Source organism: Euprymna scolopes, unplaced genomic scaffold, assembly GCF_053919585.1.
Source record: "Euprymna scolopes isolate OS-2025 unplaced genomic scaffold, ASM5391958v1 sca1, whole genome shotgun sequence".
Lineage (NCBI taxonomy): Eukaryota > Metazoa > Mollusca > Cephalopoda > Sepiida > Sepiolidae > Euprymna > Euprymna scolopes.
The window spans coordinates 1467885-1480384 of NW_027633102.1; the positions used below are offsets into that span (position 1 = coordinate 1467885).

The 12500-nt window shown below is 60.7% G+C and overlaps 2 non-coding genes and 1 pseudogene across 2 annotated transcripts in view; all 3 read left to right on the forward strand.

Moving 5' to 3' along the window:
• Positions 1-5733: 5733 nt before the first annotated feature.
• Positions 5734-8104, forward strand: LOC145273457 (small subunit ribosomal RNA; annotated as a pseudogene).
• Positions 8105-8502: 398 nt separating this feature from the next.
• LOC145273581 (5.8S ribosomal RNA) lies at positions 8503-8660 on the forward strand. Its single transcript, XR_013866406.1, has one exon. It is a non-coding gene; the product is annotated as a 5.8S ribosomal RNA (ribosomal RNA).
• Positions 8661-9253: 593 nt separating this feature from the next.
• LOC145273608 (large subunit ribosomal RNA) overlaps positions 9254-12500 on the forward strand; it is a 5724-nt gene continuing 2477 nt past the window's right edge. The window contains exon 1 of the ribosomal RNA XR_013866430.1: positions 9254-12500. This exon is cut by the window's right edge and continues 2477 nt beyond it. This is a non-coding gene — a ribosomal RNA (large subunit ribosomal RNA).

Below are 12500 nucleotides of genomic sequence, written 5' to 3' on the forward strand. Positions count from 1 at the left end.
TTCCGACATATGTTGGAAAGGAGTAGCGATCGAGCGAAGGGGGCTGTCGGTAGGCGGCCGCGGGTTGCATGTGTGCCCGGGACAGCACCCCCATCCAACTAAGGGGTGTCCCCCGGGGGCCAGGGGGACCTCGTCCAGGTCGGCCGGGCGCTTCCAGACGCCTACCGACACCGGTCAGGTCGGCGAGGCTCCCGGCGGCCCCGAGCGGGACCACAGGTTGCGGAAGGCGTCCAAGTGAGCGGCGGCGACGCCAGGAGGCCCCCGGGGTCGACTCCGCGGCCCCCGGGTCGGTGTGCGGGCCTCCAGAGCTCGATAAAGTAGTGGTGTCGCTAGCGGTCGAGAAGGCACTTTTCGACGCCTACTGCCACCCCCACATGGCGGTAGGCGCAAAACTGGAAAATCGCCGACCAGAAATGTCGCTTCGTATAATCGACGTTTTTTTTGACCACCATTTTCAGGTGTCGGAGGTGGGTCTGGACGAATACCAACACCATTTCTGGGGTTTCACAACCGCCCGGCTTCTCCGACATATGTTGGAAAGGAGTAGCGATCGAGCGAAGGGGGCTGTCGGTAGGCGGCCGCGGGTTGCATGTGTGCCCGGGACAGCACCCCCATCCAACTAAGGGGTGTCCCCCGGGGGCCAGGGGGACCTCGTCCAGGTCGGCCGGGCGCTTCCAGACGCCTACCGACACCGGTCAGGTCGGCGAGGCTCCCGGCGGCCCCGAGCGGGACCACAGGTTGCGGAAGGCGTCCAAGTGAGCGGCGGCGACGCCAGGAGGCCCCCGGGGTGGACTCCGCGGCCCCCGGGTCGGTGTGCGGGCCTCCAGAGCTCGATAAAGTAGTGGTGTCGCTAGCGGTCGAGAAGGCACTTTTCGACGCCTACTGCCACCCCCACATGGCGGTAGGCGCAAAACTGGAAAATCGCCGACCAGAAATGTCGCTTCGTATAATCGACGTTTTTTTTGACCACCATTTTCAGGTGTCGGAGGTGGGTCTGGACGAATACCAACACCATTTCTGGGGTTTCACAACCGCCCGGCTTCTCCGACATATGTTGGAAAGGAGTAGCGATCGAGCGAAGGGGGCTGTCGGTAGGCGGCCGCGGGTTGCATGTGTGCCCGGGACAGCACCCCCATCCAACTAAGGGGTGTCCCCCGGGGGCCAGGGGGACCTCGTCCAGGTCGGCCGGGCGCTTCCAGACGCCTACCGACACCGGTCAGGTCGGCGAGGCTCCCGGCGGCCCCGAGCGGGACCACAGGTTGCGGAAGGCGTCCAAGTGAGCGGCGGCGACGCCAGGAGGCCCCCGGGGTCGACTCCGCGGCCCCCGGGTCGGTGTGCGGGCCTCCAGAGCTCGATAAAGTAGTGGTGTCGCTAGCGGTCGAGAAGGCACTTTTCGACGCCTACTGCCACCCCCACATGGCGGTAGGCGCAAAACTGGAAAATCGCCGACCAGAAATGTCGCTTCGTATAATCGACGTTTTTTTTGACCACCATTTTCAGGTGTCGGAGGTGGGTCTGGACGAATACCAACACCATTTCTGGGGTTTCACAACCGCCCGGCTTCTCCGACATATGTTGGAAAGGAGTAGCGATCGAGCGAAGGGGGCTGTCGGTAGGCGGCCGCGGGTTGCATGTGTGCCCGGGACAGCACCCCCATCCAACTAAGGGGTGTCCCCCGGGGGCCAGGGGGACCTCGTCCAGGTCGGCCGGGCGCTTCCAGACGCCTACCGACACCGGTCAGGTCGGCGAGGCTCCCGGCGGCCCCGAGCGGGACCACAGGTTGCGGAAGGCGTCCAAGTGAGCGGCGGCGACGCCAGGAGGCCCCCGGGGTCGACTCCGCGGCCCCCGGGTCGGTGTGCGGGCCTCCAGAGCTCGATAAAGTAGTGGTGTCGCTAGCGGTCGAGAAGGCACTTTTCGACGCCTACTGCCACCCCCACATGGCGGTAGGCGCAAAACTGGAAAATCGCCGACCAGAAATGTCGCTTCGTATAATCGACGTTTTTTTTGACCACCATTTTCAGGTGTCGGAGGTGGGTCTGGACGAATACCAACACCATTTCTGGGGTTTCACAACCGCCCGGCTTCTCCGACATATGTTGGAAAGGAGTAGCGATCGAGCGAAGGGGGCTGTCGGTAGGCGGCCGCGGGTTGCATGTGTGCCCGGGACAGCACCCCCATCCAACTAAGGGGTGTCCCCCGGGGGCCAGGGGGACCTCGTCCAGGTCGGCCGGGCGCTTCCAGACGCCTACCGACACCGGTCAGGTCGGCGAGGCTCCCGGCGGCCCCGAGCGGGACCACAGGTTGCGGAAGGCGTCCAAGTGAGCGGCGGCGACGCCAGGAGGCCCCCGGGGTCGACTCCGCGGCCCCCGGGTCGGTGTGCGGGCCTCCAGAGCTCGATAAAGTAGTGGTGTCGCTAGCGGTCGAGAAGGCACTTTTCGACGCCTACTGCCACCCCCACATGGCGGTAGGCGCAAAACTGGAAAATCGCCGACCAGAAATGTCGCTTCGTATAATCGACGTTTTTTTTGACCACCATTTTCAGGTGTCGGAGGTGGGTCTGGACGAATACCAACACCATTTCTGGGGTTTCACAACCGCCCGGCTTCTCCGACATATGTTGGAAAGGAGTAGCGATCGAGCGAAGGGGGCTGTCGGTAGGCGGCCGCGGGTTGCATGTGTGCCCGGGACAGCACCCCCATCCAACTAAGGGGTGTCCCCCGGGGGCCAGGGGGACCTCGTCCAGGTCGGCCGGGCGCTTCCAGACGCCTACCGACACCGGTCAGGTCGGCGAGGCTCCCGGCGGCCCCGAGCGGGACCACAGGTTGCGGAAGGCGTCCAAGTGAGCGGCGGCGAGAAGCGGAGGCCCCCGGGGTCGACTCCGCGGCCCCCTTTCAGGTGTGCGGGCCCTCCAGTAGGCCTCAAGTAGTGGTGTCGCTAGCGGTCGAGAAGGCACTTTTCGACGCCTACTGCCACCCCCACATGGCGGTAGGTGTAAAATCGGAATAGACCGGACCAGGAATGTCGAGGGGGAAAAAAATGACAAAGTCCTGGTGTGCCTAGGCGTCGAGAAGGCACTTTGCGACGCCTACCGACATCCCCATGTGGCAGTAGGCGTAAAACTGGAAAATCGCCGACCAGAAATGTCGCTTCGTATAATCGACGTTTTTTTTGACCACCATTTTCAGGTGTCGGAGGTGGGTCTGGACGAATACCAACACCATTTCTGGGGTTTTCCAGTTTGAAAGTTTTATAAAACATGTTCGGTAGGAAGCACACTTTGGTGTGTCGGTTCGTCGGAGCAGCGACTCTTTGCCTCGTGGTGGTCCGGAACGTCTCTACGGGCTTGTCGCAAAGGCGTCAGAAAGTGGCATCTCCGCCGCCTAGGGCTGTCACCGTTATCGCTGTCGCCGCGCTCCAACTTGTTTTGATCCGCCGCCTTCGTTCCTGCCAACCGTGCGCCCGCTCATCGTCGTTAGGTTATAATACGTGGTACGTGTGTGTGCTTCTCCGTGGACCTAGGGCTGCTCGACGTGTCGAACGATATGTTGGAACAACTAACGGCTCCTTTTCCTGGTTCCATAGTCGTCGTGGTACCCGCGTCGTCAGCCATATCTATGTCCACCATGTTTAGCCGATACGTTTGCTGCAGCTTCTGCTTCCGCCTCAGCGTTCGCCGCTCTCAGCCGCCGCTGTTGTTGCTGCCGTTCTGCCATTCAACCACTACCTGCGAATCTTTCGATGATCGGCCGAACGACCCATCGCTGTGCGACCGATAAATCCTCCGGATTAGGGAGAAACGCCGCCGCTCTCTGCCGCCGTCGAACGGAAAAACGTACATTGTAACGAACGAACGAACGAACGAACGAATTAACGAACGAGCGAACAAACAAACAAAAATAGCCGCGGGGGATGCACTATGTAGATCCTGATCCCCTTGTAACCATACGTACGTTGTTCGATGCTCTCCCGTCCTGGAAGTCGCCGCAGCAAACAGGAGGATGAGCAGCAGCAGGCGCCGCCGCCGTAACCGCCGCCTGCCTGCCGCCTCCTACTCCTGTCAGCGTCCGATCTCACAGCCGTGTGAACGTTCGCTGACACCCGATTTCTTTCCGTCTGGCAAAACCTTGGACGTCCCGCTCGCGGTACACGTGCTGCAGCGACTTCTCGTCCGACAACGCATAAGCGTCGACGTCTGCCGCCGCATCTTCTGATACGTGGACGGTGATAGCGCTAGTCCCTTCTTGCGCCACCTCCACCTTTGTTAGCGCCAAAGAAGATCGATCGAGCAGTCGTGGTCGCAGTCGATTAACCCGTTTTCACCGTCCGCAGTTCCCAAGCCGCCGATCAAGTCGTTGCTCTTCTTGTTCGTTCTTCCCATACCGTCGATTTGCACGGCTGCCGGATGAGCCATCCTCTGTCCGGCGAAGCGCTCACGTCAGTGATCGATACTTGCACCGACAGTCCTCCCGCTCGCGACTCGGTGCTCGAATCGGACTCGTTCGTTTTTATCTCGATGCGATTGTGAAAAGGGGGACCGGTCGTCAATGTCGTGTGTGTCGACGATGTTGTTCGCCCGGTCCGCCGCGTTGTTGTCGTTTTTTTTTTTTTTTTTTTTTTCCCCTAACGTTCGCCGTCGCACGGACGAAAGGGTGAGAAAAAAAAAAAAAAGCTCGAAAAAGCCGCCCAAAAAAATCGGACCGAGGAGCCGCTTGCGAGAACGCGCCATGTGCACGTTGTCTCTCCTCGGTTTTCCGAGCACGAACACGACGCCGGTCGGTCGGTCGGTCGACGAAGGCGACGACGAAGGTGACGGGAAAATTTACGCCGCCGCTGCCCTGGTCCAGCTCCTCCCCGATGACGGCTGTGATGTTGACGTTGACGTTGGCGACGACGACGACGACGACGGAGACGACGACGACGACGAGACGGCATCGATGGCGACCACGATGACGACGACCTCGACGAGTTCAGTCTGCACCTTGACCTCCGATGTCCGTGTGCACTGCCGTCGTGCTGTTTGTCGTTTGTCGTATGTATCGCTGTCAAGGGTGCCGTTGTCGTTGTTGTTGTCGACGTTGTTGCTTGCTCTCTCGTCTCGGTCGGTTGGTACGTTGATGACGACGACGACGACGAAGACGACGACGACGACGACGAGACGGCATCGATGGCGACCACGATGACGACGACCTCGACGATTCCAGTCTGCACCTTGACCTCCGATGTCCGTGTGCACTGCCGTCGTGCTGTTTGTCGTTTGTCGTATGTATCGCTGTCAAGGGTGCCGTTGTCGATGTTGTTGTTGTCGACGCTGTCGTCTGTTCTCTCTTCTCGGCCGGCTGTGACGTGGACGTTGACGACGACGACGACGAGACGGAATCGATGGCGACCACGATGACGACGACCTCGGCGAGTTCAGTCTGCACCTTGACCCTCGATGTCCGTGTGCACTGCCGTCGTGCTGCTTGTCGTTTGTCGTATGTATCGCTGTCAAGGGTGCCGTTGTCGTTGTTGTTGTCGACGTTGGTCGCTTTCGTTCTTTGAGTCTCGGTCTCGGTCCAAGTCAGGGGAGAAACAAAAAAGAGGCCATCAGCGCGGGCAGCGCGCTTCTTCTGACGGCGAACCCCCTCGAAAAATAAATAAACACGTGCCCGTCGTTGTAGTTGTCTGTCTTATGTCGGTCGGTCGGTCGGTCGGTCTGTCGTTCTGTCGAAACAAAGTCCCAAATTCCAACGATACCTGGTTGATCCTGCCAGTAGTCATATGCTTGTCTCAAAGCTTAAGCCATGCAAGTGTAAGTTCACGCCACGCATTAGAACGGGCGAAACCGCGAATGGCTCAGGAACCGGACCTAATCCTCGGGACCGTATTCCTCCTCGGAGGCGATGGATAACTGTGGCAATTCTAGAGCTAATACATGTGACACAGGCCGCGATCGGTCGGCGCGCCGTCGTCGCCACGCCTCGCGCGCTGGCACCCGCGTCGGCCGTTCCGGGTCGCGGCGCTACATATTAGACTGAGACCGATGCGCGTCATTCCGTCCTCCCGTCGTCGGCGTTCCCGCTCGCGGGTCCGTTCGGTGGCGGGGCTCATAGGGCGGCGCGCTCCGCTTTGGTGACTCTGGATAACTCACTGGTCGATCGCACGAGCTTTCACGCCCGGCGACGGGTCTCTCGAGGGTCCGCCCTATCAACTGTCGACGGTCGGTTAAGTGCCTACCGTGGTTACTACGGGTAACGGGGAATCGGGGTTCGATTCCGGAGAGGGAGCATGCGAAACGGCTACCACATCCAAGGAAGGCAGCAGGCGCGCAAATTACCCACTCCCGGCACGGGGAGGTAGTGACGAAAAATAACGACGCGGGACTCTGTCGAGGCCCCGCGATCGGAATGAGTACACTTCAAATCCGTTAACGAGGACCAACCGGAGGGCAAGTCTGGTGCCAGCAGCCGCGGTAATTCCAGCTCCGGTAGCGTATATTAAAGTTGTTGCGGTTAAAAAGCTCGTAGTCCGAACTCGGGTTCGTGGTCGCGCAAGCGGCCCCGGGGCGGCGGCGCCATCGTCCGTCGTTGACTTTGGTCGTCCGTTCGCATTCCCGGCCCTTTCCGCCGGTGTCAACCGCTAGCATACCCGCCACGCGGTCCTGCCGGCGAGGTGGACGAGGAGGTCGTGATCGGGATCCGGGAAAAAAAAAACAAGTGGTCGTCGGTTCGGTTCCGGGAGTAGTCTAACGGGGGGGTGCTACGTGTGTGTGTTTGGGTGCGTTCATTCGCATCCCCGCACTCTGACCCCCGCGCTTCTCTCCCTCTCCCTTTCCGCGCGTTCCTCTTTTTTTTTGAACCCCCCGGTCCGCTCCGAGTCCCTGCTTCGTGTCTTGTCTGCGCGCGTGTTGCGGTCGGCGGTTTCTCCTCCAAGGGTGCTCTTAACCGAGTGTCCGCGGCGGCCGGTACGTTCACTTTGAAAAAATTAGAGTGCTCAGAGCGGGCTGTTCAAGCTTGCATACGATAAGCATGGAATGATGGAAGAGGGCCTCGTCTACGTCTGTCGGTCTCCGTCTACGGCGAGGCAATGATCGAAGGGAGCGGTCGGGGCCACTCGTATTGCGACGTTAGAGGTGAAATTCTTGGATCGTCGCAAGACGAACTGCAGCGATGGCGTGTGGCAAGCACGTTTTCCTCGATCAAGAGCGAAAGTCGGAGGTTCGAAGACGATCAGATACCGTCGTAGTTCCGACCGTAAACGATGCCGACCGGCGATCCGCCGGCGTTCGCTTCCATGACCCGGCGGGTAGCCTGCGGGAAACCAGAGTTCGGTTCCGGGGGGAGTATGGTTGCAAAGCTGAAACTTAAAGGAATTGACGGAAGGGCACCACCAGGAGTGGAGCCTGCGGCTTAATTTGACTCAACACGGGAAAACTCACCCGGTCCGGACACCGGTAGGATTGACAGATCGATAGCTCTTTCTCGATTCGGTGGGTGGTGGTGCATGGCCGTTCTTAGTTGGTGGAGCGATCCGTCTGGTTGATTCCGATAACGAACGAGACTCCGGCCTGCTAACTAGTGCGCCGATGTCAGTGATTTTTACGGCGGGCTCGGCGTCCTCCGTGGCGCTCGGGTCCGGGTCGGTTTTCTCACGCACTTCTTAGAGGGACGGGTGGCAGAAAGCCACACGAGGCGGAGCGATAACAGGTCTGTGATGCCCTTAGATGTCCGGGGCCGCACGCGCGCTACACTGGAGGTATCAGCGGGGACTTCGCCCCGGCCCGAGAGGGTTGGGAAACCTCTGAACCACCTCCCGTGATAGGGATCGGGGCCTGTAACCAACCCCGTGAACGAGGAATTCCCGGTAGGCGCGGGTCAACAGCCCGCGTCGATCACGTCCCTGCCCTTTGTACACACCGCCCGTCGCTACTACCGATCGAACGGTCCGGTGAGGTCCTCGGATCTGGCCGACGACGCCGCCGGGCAGTGCGCGACGTGTCCGTCACGACACTCGTGCATCTACGCCTCGGCGTTCGATGCCTGGAGAAGACGACCGAACCCGATCGTTTAGAGGAAGTAAAAGTCGTAACAAGGTTTCCGTAGGTGAACCTGCGGAAGGATCATTACCGTTTTCCCGTTCGAGACTGGTTTGTTGTTTTCCGGCCTACCTCCTCTGTCTGTCGGCGTCAACGCCTCGAATGCGCGCAAACAAACCTATAAAAGGCGGAGCGAGAGATAGATTTGTGGTGACGCGGAGGTTTTTAAAGCCCCAGCTCTTCTTGCTTGCTTCCGCGTCTTACCACCTGTTTGTTTTTTCGCCCACCGCAAGTGATGGCCGCTTCTTCTTTGCCTTGTCGCCGCTTTATCGTTTTTTTTGTTTTTTTGCAGCCGCTGTGCCACCGCCGCTAGCTAAAAAAACAAACTACTCGCGACATTGCAATGCCGTCACGCCTCCTCGCACAGACCTCCTCGCACACTACTAAATCTATATAAACAAAAACTAATATAAAAAAACCAAGTGCTGAACCCTGGACGGGGGATCACTCGGCTCGTCCGTCGATGAAGAGCGCGGCCAGCCGCGATAACTGATGCGAATTGCAGGACTCAGTGAACATCGACACCTCGAACGCACATTGCGGCCCCGAGATCCCTTGTCTCGGGGCCACGTCCGGTCGAGAGGCGGAACGTTACATGTCTTTCTCCGTTAACGAAACGACATCTTGCCGTCCCCGTGCCCGCCCGGTCCTCGGCACGGTGGTAACCGGGACGTCGCAGGAGCGAGTGACGAGGGGGAAGAAAAATAAAAAAAGAATTGACTCCTTTCAATGTCTTTTTTTTTTTTAAAACCCTCTCCGGCCTCCTCCTTCGTCTCCCGCTGGCAGACCGCGGAGTCTTTTCCCTTTTCGACCGCGTGAAGAAACACTGTGGAGGAGGAGCAGGAGGAGTCTGTCCGAAAGCAGCCGAAGGGAGACCAAAAAAAAAGTACCGACCTAACCGACTGCCGACGTAAGCGCCGCCTGCTCGTCTCGCTCTCTGCCTCATGAAGGTGTCTCTCAGCGACGCCTCGAGCAGCGCGACGAGCACGGCCGTCGCACCGTAAAAAGGTGGCCGCGTCGTAGGCAACGCAACGTCGGATGGGGAGGACCCACGCTTTTTTTTAATTGTTGGCTTCTTCATTTTCGGTCGGACGGGCGCTATATCGGCCAGCCGTCGTCACACGGAGGGTACCGATCGAGATTCCTCTCCTCCAAACACCACACTCTACTAAAAACCGCCGCCCTCGGCTCGGACGAGACGACCCGCTGAACTTAAGCATATCGCTAAGCGGAGGAAAAGAAACCAACCGGGATTCCCTTAGTAACGGCGAGTGAACCGGGAGAAGCCCAACGCCGAATCCCGTCGCAAGTTAAAGGCTTCGGGACGTGTGGCGCATGGGTCGAAGGCAGCCGTTCGTTTTCGTCTCGCATAGTTCGGAGTTCCCTCGATCGGGGCCGCCCGCGGCGGGTGCCAGGCCCATTCGGTGCGGACGGCGAGCGACGGCCTTCGATCCGAGAGTCGGGTTGCTTGGGAACGCAGCCCAAATCGGGTGGTAAGCTCCATCCAAGGCTAAATACCGGGACGAGTCCGATAGTCGACAAGTACCGTGAGGGAAAGTTGAAAAGAACTTTGGAGAGAGAGTTCAAGAGAACGTGAAACCGCCCAGGGGTAAACGGGTGGGACCGCTCACCGCGATCGCGGGGGGACTCAGTCCGGTGCTGCCTAGGCTCGAGCCCAAACTCGATGTGTGTTCTTGAAAGAGAGGCCGTCGCGGCACAGGTCGTCGTTCGTCGTGTCCGCGGGGGACTCGTTCCCCGCGGTTCCAGCTTTTGTGCCCGCGTCGCCGACGAAGGAGACGGGCCGCGTGGATAGCGGGAAGGGAAACGTGGTGACGACCGCGGCGTCGGTAGGTGGCTGCGTCGGTTGGCTGCGACGGAGGGGACTCGTCCTCTCGATCGCTGCTGCCGCCGGGCCCTAACCCGCCGCATCCGTCGCCGCCGCTTCTTCTTTCCTCCTGCTCCCTCCGCGCGCGACTCCGCTGCACCCGTCCCCTTCATCATCGCTCGGCGTAATCATGGCGCGGGCGCTTCGGCGCGACCTCCGCGCGGCCGGCACCGGACGCACTTCCCCTCCGGTCCGTCGTCGCGACCCGTTCCCGGCGTGCAGGTCGAACACGCGGGTTTTTTTCCGTAGGCGGCAGGCGTTTCATCACCCTGAAAACCCCCGTCTTCCCACCTTGTGAAGTCGGGGGCCACCGGCCGTCGGGCCCGCGAACGTAACTGCCCCTTTCTGCCGGGAACGGAGGAAATCTGACACGATCCGTTACACGTGGCGAGCCGGTCCGTTTTGATCCCGCCGGAAGTCGCGTGCGGGCGACGCACTCTGTGTGTCGCTCCTTAGGCGCCCCACCGTCTCGGGCGCGTGCGCGATGAGAGGCGGGATAGGACTGGCGCGGCCTCGCCGTCACGCACCTCGCCGACGTTTCGGGTTCTTGTCGGGGGCAACCCCGCCCGCGCCCGTTTCCGTTTCCGGAGAGGTCGCTCGGCGACGCTTTTTTACTCGAGCCGCCCGCCACCCCGGGTCAGCGACGTGCATCGGCAACCCACCCGACCCGTCTTGAAACACGGACCGAGGAGTCCTGGCCGTTCGCGAGTCGTAGGGGCCACCTCTGACTAACCCCGAAGGCGAAGCGAAAGCGAGAGAGCGTGTAGGAGGGCGTCGATCGGGAGAGGTGTCGTGGCAAAGTCGTCCGGGGGTCGTCGGGGGGTGTCGTCGGTCTCGTGCCGTCGTCTTCTCCTCGCCTCACCCGCCTCCGAGCCGTGCCCGATCCCGCCGGCGCGGCGTTTTCGGCCTTCCGCCGTCGCTGCTGCGGTGCCCGCAACTTTTCCTTTTTTCTCTCTTCCCGAGAGAGATAGGAGAGGGAAGGCTCGTGGCTGACGTGCGGTTGTTTTTCCCTCCTCCCCGAGAGGGGACCGGCGCATCATCCAAAAAGGGGAATTGCCGGGCGCCAGCTTCCATATCCTCCTTCCGCCCATCGGTGAGATCCCGCGGCTTGAACTAGTCCTATTTTGTCGTCGAGTTTAGGCGCTGCGCGCGGGCGCATCACCCCCGGGTCGGTTTCCCCTTTTTCCGAGTACGACTCGGCCGACTCTGGCGTAGCGAGCGACCAGGGACCCGAAAGATGGCGATCCACGCCCGGTCGGGATGAAGCCAGAGGAAACTCTGGTGGAAGTCCGAAGCGCCTCTGACGTGCAAATCGATCGTCGGAACCGGGTGTAGGGGCGAAAGACCAATCGAGCCGTCTAGTAGCTGGTTCCCTCCGAAGTTTCCCTCAGGATAGCTGGCGCTCGATCGTCGCAATTCCATCCGGTAAAGCGAACGATTGGAGGCCCCGGGGCCGTTCACGGCCTCGACCTACTCTCGAACTCGGAACGGGTGGAACGGGCCGACTCTCCCGAACGACGGAGCCGACCCATCCGGCCGCCGCCGCCAGCACGCTTCGCTGGGCGGTTGGTCACCTCGAATGCGAGTGCCAAGTGGGCCACTTTTGGTAAGCAGAACTGGCGCTGTGGGATGAACCAAACGTCCGGCTAAGGTGCCTAACGCGACGCCCATGAGATCCCCGAAAGGGTGTCGGTCGATATAGACAGCAGGACGGTGGCCACGGAAGTCGGAATCCGCTAAGGAGTGTGTAACAACTCACCTGCCGAATCGACCGGCCCCGAAAATGGATGGCGCTGGAGCGACGGACCGATGCCGGACCGTCGCGGCGAGGAGCGATGAACTTTCGCGCCGAAACGATGCCGCGACGAGTAGGAGGGCGCCGCGGCGAGCACGGAAGCCTAGGGCGCGAGCCCGGGTGGAGCCGACCGCGGGTGCAGATCTCGGTGGTAGTAGCAAATATTCGAACGAGACCTTCGAAGACCGAAGTGGAGAAGGGTTCCGTGCCAACGGCGGTCGAGCACGGGTCAGTCGGTCCTAAGACGCGGGCGAAAGTCTTCCCGAAAGGCGCCGGATCCGTTATGAAAGGTGAAAGGAAAGCGAATCGAATCGAATCGAATCAAAAGCCCAAACAAAAAAAAAGCGGCCGGCCTCCCGTCGAAAGGGAATCGGGTTAATATTCCCGAACCCGGACTCGGAGAGGGCCCGGGGGTGGCGACGCTGTCGGCAGCGATGTCGGCGGCGCCCGTCGCTTCCCGGGCGAAACCGCGGTGACGCAAGCGAGCCCGGAGACGTCGCCGGGAGCCCCGGGAAGAGTTCTCTCTTCTTCGTAAAGGACCATGTCCGTGGAATCGGCTCGTCCGGAGATACGGAAAAGGTACCTGTAGAGCGCCGCGGCTCGGGCGGCGTCCGGTGCGCTTTCGGCGGCCCTGGAAAATCCGGGTCCGGTTTTCGCAGCTCTCGAGTCGGTCCGTACCCACCATCCGCAGCAGGTCTCCAAGGTGTACAGCCTCTCGTCGATGGCATCAATGTAGGTAAGGGAAG